This window comes from Ruditapes philippinarum, unplaced genomic scaffold, assembly GCF_026571515.1.
Source record: "Ruditapes philippinarum isolate M1 unplaced genomic scaffold, ASM2657151v2 ctg4492_1_1_1_1, whole genome shotgun sequence".
Taxonomy (NCBI): Eukaryota; Metazoa; Mollusca; class Bivalvia; order Venerida; family Veneridae; genus Ruditapes; species Ruditapes philippinarum.
Window position 1 is genome coordinate 58680 of NW_026856546.1, and position 7308 is coordinate 65987.

Here is a 7308-nt window from a genome sequence, read left to right on the forward strand (position 1 = left end):
TACAAGGAAGTGTATGTATTTTAAAGGAATCGAGACCATTAATATATAAAAACACTTGTAAATGACGCATATCCTTGACGACGGAACAACAATACAAAGCACATGCTTGCTATTATTTTCTGATTTTTATTACATTTCTATTAAACGACATACCACATGGTCTATAGAATTTGTTTGTTTGTTTGTTTTATTGTTTGCTTGTTTGTTGGATTTTAAGGCACTTTAATTGACACTGTAAAGGTCATATGGGGATTTTACCAGTGGATGAAGACCCTCAGGTGTCCCTTAATTTGTGCATTATTTTCAGACACGAGCGTCTATAGTAACATACATGTCCACAAAACAACGAATTTCATCTTCTGGAAGCCAGTACTTATCAAATGTGCACAACATAGACAGGAAACGGCAGTTTATGTTTCTGTCTTCAAAGCGTGAAAACAAAACTTAATGTATTTTCATTGGAGATGAAAATCAACTGTGACAATTAACAATTACGATCGTGCACAATTACTATAATTGCAAAGGCATGAAATGGTTTTCCGTGGGTGCAGTTATGGTAAGGAAATTTCACCAACAAAATCGACATCCTGTACGCAGTGTCATGTAATTGTATATCTAAATCATCTGAATACAGTCACATGTATATATAAAAATAACTGCTAAATTTGGGATAGGAATTTTAGTTTAAAAAGGTACGGTCCAAAGGGAATTCGTCACACAAGCTATTGCATTCGGGCGAAATAGAAATAGTCGTTAGAACTATAGAAATAGCCTTTAGAACTACAAAGTTCAATTACAAAGTAAATAAATTACATTTGTGCGATTTAAAAAAATATTTATGAGCTATAATTCTTGGTAAGTTTTGGTAAATTTAGTTTTATTTTAAATTAATATTACTGTATGTAACGATTAGTTTATGACAATCTAAACTATCATCTTTAAGTTATACATAGATCTTTACTACGATTCTGTCATATCTATTTTTGTATGATTTACAATAAGCTATATTTACCCTATCAGAAATAACATAAAAAATAACCGTTTGCTTTCCGAGATATATAAGAAAAAATACCTATTTGGATATATACTGTTAAAGTTAAAATCGTTATCATTAAAACAAATGTAAATCATGTAAGAGCTGAAAATTAATACATATTTAACAGTCGACGAGCACGAAACTGAAACTATGCTGGTTTAAAAATAAAATGATACTCATACATCTGATATCTTACTGAACATTCAACAGTTTGTTTATATAACATATTAATTTTTGGCTATTTATTTTGCATAGAAAAAAATGAAGATCAACACAGCCGTAGGAATTTTATGGATGGTTTCAATGTTAGTCATAAACAGATCCGATGGGGTGTGCTTAGGATGGACTGGAAGGTGTTACTCCGGACATAGGTCATGCCAAGGAATAACATCGGGGTTTAATTCATTTGCCCAGAGCTGTTCAAATCAATGTTGGACTTTGGGATATGTGAACGGAAGGTGCAAACAAGTAGATGAACCTAGAGCGTATAACTGTACGTCGAGATCGAGACACACTTGGATATGTATGTGTACCCATAGTCGACCGGGATGGACGCATAGTTTCTGTCCACAAACTTAGTTATCAGTTAATTTATTGAAAGTTGTCAAAGGACATGAGCACATGAGGAAATACAAGTGTAAGAAACTAATTTTAAAACTGAAATCTCAAAACAAACTGGTACAAGACCTTAAATGACTTGCACATGTAAGAAAGAGTACTGACATCTAAATTTAAAAGTATTGCTTGATAATAAATTAGAAATTAAGGGAATTATAGTGCATTGTCGTATAAAAGAATTCGATTCTATACCGTTGTTAACATAAGCCTTTTAAAGTTGATCTTTGAAAAAGTTTTAGGACAGTTTGAAACCAGAGATAAATATTTAACATTCAAATGTGAGAAGTAAGTTAAATGAATGATCAAACAAAATTATTGATAAAAGCATCTTGAAGTTATGATTTTGGTCAGCAAAAACGAATCGTGTACATGTATATTATTTAAGAATGTAACGAATATTTTGCACTACATGTTTGTAACAATTCCGAGTACTGCCAAATTGCATCTGTACTATAGCCATTTATTTATATTTTCATACTTTTTATCTTTTAATATTGTTATTTATGTTTTATTTATTTCTTTTGAATAAATATGTTTATGTTTTTTCACAGTCAAGTGTTGTATGATAAATCGAGTTTTTTAAATGGTGATATTATTTTAATGAAGTATAACTAAGTTTATTTGTACACCGACAAACATTTCAACTTTACAGGGCATGACACTCCATAAAGCGATTTGCATATATATATATTTACATCACATATTCTATTTTTAACTATCTTTTGTATAAATCAAACCACTTAGCTGTAAACATTCATTGGACGGTTATAAATATCTAAATTGAATGAATAAAGCCTACAATGATAAAACTTCCGCATTACTTAATCAGTACGGTAATTATTTACTTTGAGTGTAAAGCTTTGACGATCGATTGCTAGATTTATTTTACTCCGTAATTGACAAAGTTGTCAATCGAACAAAAGAAAGTATGAATAAGCCGGACTGTAATGTGAGTTTTACCCATTGTAAACAAAAGCGAAGATCACGAAAATTACATGTGAAATCGGAAACAATTTTTCCAAGTTTTCCTTTTTGCAAACGTCCCCCCACAATTGCATACCGTTCATGAGTAAAAGGGATAAAATGAAGATTTCCAAGTTTTCGATAGAAGCTAATGGCCGGGCGGAAGACTTTAGCAACACTGGATAGCTCTTTAGGGTAATGTTCCAACACGACAACATAATTTCAAAGGAGGTTAGTCAAATCCTGGCTTACTGAAAATCTGTCGTCAGCGTAATATGAAAACGATCATCGCAACATTACAATTTTCAGCGTTAAAACTACATGCGACTACAAATAATTCTGATAAAAAGGCGCCAAACCATAAAAACGACATAAAACTAGCATTTGAGATCCACACTCATGTTGTATACTAGCTTAGGGGTATTGATATTATACAAAGGAAAATCTAAATAGAAATGTTTGCAAATCTGGCATATTTTTTTTACAAACTAAGCTGCGTCTTTTCTTTGATTGAAAGTGGAATGAGACTATTTGTTGCTACTGATGTATATATCACATAAATAATTGGATTAAATATTAACAATACAAATACATAACATTTTCTCAAATGGACATAGGTTGACGCGCTCTTCATTATATTTTAATATATACAAATGTATCCCCATAAGCGCCCTGCTTGCTTCCATAGCAAGGAAAATGGCGGCCAACATTCGATAAAGCATTTATATTTTCTATTCAAATCATTTATCATTTTGCGATAATTACGTTTTAAATGATTATTATTTACAAAAGATATTGGTTTTAATGAGTTTATTCAAATGAAACTTAAACAAGCTCTCAATTAATTTAGATATTTCAAACTGACAGGTAAGGCAAACTTTTCAAGATAAGCATGGTCCTTGATAAGGTTAATCATGCACACATATAATATAGGCTGTCATTTTTAAGGAGTGGTGTCCTGGACAGATTGGGTTTAAGGTCGTACACTTCAAACCACTCGTCTAAAACATCTGTAGGGTAGAAACCGGTCATTGACTTTGGATTCTTTACCGTTTGCGCCTGTAATAACGCACGGAGACACACCTGGGATCTATCTCCACCAGTAAAACTAGAACGTCGAATGTGACTTTTTCTGTGTTGATGCGACGTAAAAAAAATCCTAACCAAAAGGAAAATTTAGTTACGTATCTAAACATATGGATTTCATTTTCACAGAAATACAAATATTAATGCATCTAGAAATGACTCATAATGAAGACTTTTTAAGAGACCAATATAATTGGCAGAAGAAAACAATAAAATAAGGGTTGGTGGCTGGCAACTTAAATATTATAAAATTATACGATTTGTTCAAAAAACTCTACAAATGTAACAGAATATATAATATTTTTAGAAAAAATTCATTCGAGATTGTAGGACAATGCGAAGAAAAAAAATGACAAGAAGACAAAAAGTAAGGTTAACCCACAAAAAGTACATATCTAAAATTCGTACTGTACATTCTATAATGATCATCCTTTTTCATGAAAGATAGCAATCGGATATCTGAGGATATTACATCAGCTTACTTGAAGTACTTCTACTTAAAACCGCAAATGCTTTCAGATAATATCTTGTTTACATCATCCAGCAATAACTTTTTTAATTTTAACGCTTTTGTAAATTGCAAGGACGCGGTGAAAGAAATTTTTATAGAGCTGTACTTTCCTTGAATAATCTTTCCGGATGTCTGCATTTCAAAAAAAAGAAGGTGATTTTTTCATGCTATTCTTGTTGTTGAGAAGATCAGAAAAAAAACAAAGAAGATGAAAATGTCTCAAACGATGCAAAGTGTTGAAATAAACAATTTACATGATTACAAGTTATTCATTACGATTACAATGGTAATTTGATTTTCAAATACAGTATGTGATACAGTTTAATGACTTTTATACTATTTATTTTTATTTCTTACCAATAAATAAAAAAACTCTATTTATTAAGTCTCAATTTCTGTTAACAGTCGAAAAAGTAAAGTGGCAATTCATGCGCGTCATATTTAGCGCCAGGTTTAACTACAGAAAATCATCGTAATATACATACTGTGTGTGGCTTAACATTGAAAAATTTGACTCTCTATCCTATAATTAAATTGACATTTTTGAGGTGTAGAGGAGGGGAGAAATTAAGGGGAAACGGTGGCCAAAGGGAAGCAGTGGCATACACAGTAGCGGATCGATAGCCAAGGGTGGAAGAGATGTCCAATGGGAGTTGTGAGCTCGTTGTTATGATGCATGACTCTAAACCAATCATATGACGTAAGTATATTAGTTAGTTCCATGAAGCGGACTGGGAGCATTTTAAAAGAACTTTTACATGCCTGGTAAACAACAAAGCTATCTCTTTCCGAGATGTACGGTAAAATGCTCTATCGCTACTTTCAAGCCTGTGCATATCGCCAAATTTAAGCGTAAACAAAGGTATCATGTTGTCTTATTATATCTTTATCAAATATCGAAAATAGAAGAATGTTATACCTTATAGACATGATTAATGTTTCCGGGAAACGTAAAGTTGATGAATACTTCTGTGTTTACGAATTTAGCGTTGGCATTCATTATGAAAAATAATGTCATTGCCCGATTCAAAACTAATATGTTTCAAATAGATGCATCGCCTAGAGCGAAATAAACAATTTAATCAGAACCAAAACATAGTATTTAAAAGGAAATTTATTATTCATGCATTTAATCTGCGCGACAGTTCTGTCATGAAGGAGGTAGTGATGTCGCCAAAGAGATATAGCTCTAAAAGTTATGGGTTATATGCTTATTTACAGAAGTATCGATACAAACTCGCAGGCATACGGATTGTTTAAAACAATGTACCAAAAGCGTGTTCTTTCTTGGTAAATGATTTCACATCTGAAATATAAAATTCCATACGGTAAACTAAAGTGAAAGACTTTGCATTTTGTATTTCTTGTAACAGATTCTGAAGTTGTGACATGTTAACTTACATAGAAAATAAAACCATTTCGTTTATAATGTAAGTAAAATATGAGGCATTATAAATTGTTAATCTAAAACAATTATAAACAAACATGGTCTGAATTCTGATATACACTTAAACGTACGGTTCCTTTCATGTCTTTCCTAACTTGTTTTACCAATATCCTATAGATATTTTGCACCCTTTACATATCTTTGAAGACTCCCGTCTTTATACTATAATTATAATAACTCTTCCTCTTGGACATACAGATTGAATGTTGAAATCATATGTATGCCCATGCTTATTAATTACTTCCACGTGTATATAAAATGTCTGTGATCTCAGATCACGTTATTTAAATACATAGTATTTATTCTATAACACGTTTATTTCCAATCAAATATTGACTTCATTTAGTAATAACAGATAATAACCACATAATTGTGGAAAATAAATGAAAACCTTAAACAGACAGAATTACAAATAACAGCAAGAAAGGCCTATGCATATCAAATAAATATATAAAATTAACTATTGAGCTAACTCCATGGTGACATGACTACATCCTTCACGACAGAGTAGCCTTGAAGAACAAATATCATTATTTCGTTTAAAAACTTAGTTTTGGTTCTGATTTAGAGTTTAACTGCATTCTTGACGATCCATCGAGACTTTAAAACATATGCGTTTTTAATCTGGCAATAACAATTCTTTCATGATGAAACAGTTCACTTCAACCTGGAAAACGCCGCCACAGCTATAGTTCAAACATAAATTCATCAATTTAACGTTCCCTAGAAACTTTAATAAAATCTACATGGTATAGCATTCTTCGATTTTCGAAGAGCAATCCACCGTATATCTCCGAAAGAGGTAGCTCTGTTAATTGTTTAACAGGGGTGTTTAAACTTGCTAAAAATATGTTTAAATTGAGATGATTGCTGCAATTGAAAACAAAAGTTACAAAAAAATCTGTGTATTTAAAGTCTGTGTTGATGTTAAGCTAATTATCTTTCATTTCAGCTAGTTACTATCGCCGTTGAGAACAATGTAATGAAATGAAAGTGACACATAACTTCAAGTGCCGATAGGGATGAGGATACGGTCGAGTATCGACAACCATCGATAAGATTTTAATTAAAAGAAGTCCGCTTTTTATCAAAAAACATTTTCATGATATGTACATAAACATTGTTAGATGAAAAGCAAGATAAAGCTTTGCTAAAAAGCGATTTAATTATAAAATACTGGTACATGTAGTATGATAACGTTCTTGTGTTTTGAACCACGCGAGAACATACCATGACATCGTTTCAAATGATAACATGAAAATGGTTGAAAACCAGTTGTGTATACAAAATACAAAAATGTATACTTAAATAAAATAATTAATTCAACGACACAGTTTCGGTTCGAACCCACAGAAACAAACGGCTTTATATAAATTGTTTTCAAGTAGAGCTGTGTAACAAGTACCGGTATTCTTTGCCAAAAGTACCAGACCCAGGCCAATTTGGACAGCCTGAAGTTCGACAACATGCACTATATCTAGTATTTTTATTTTCTATATGATACTCCTCAAACTCATAATCTGCAAATCCGAATAAAGACAAGTAACCAAGTTTAATGTTCATTTTATCCTTCTCTCTCATCCCATTGGTACATGTACGTCGTTGAGAAGGGAAGACTTAGGGTTTGGTCGAATTTTGCTTCTCTGA

At 31.9% G+C, this 7308-nt stretch overlaps 1 long non-coding RNA gene across 1 annotated transcript; it reads left to right on the top strand.

The window, feature by feature from the left end:
* The first annotated feature begins 234 nt into the window (after window positions 1-234).
* LOC132746929 (uncharacterized) lies at window positions 235-2204 on the top strand. Its single transcript, XR_009628055.1, has 2 exons — window positions 235-855; window positions 1292-2204. It is a non-coding gene; the product is annotated as an uncharacterized LOC132746929 (long non-coding RNA).
* Window positions 2205-7308: the final 5104 nt, after the last annotated feature.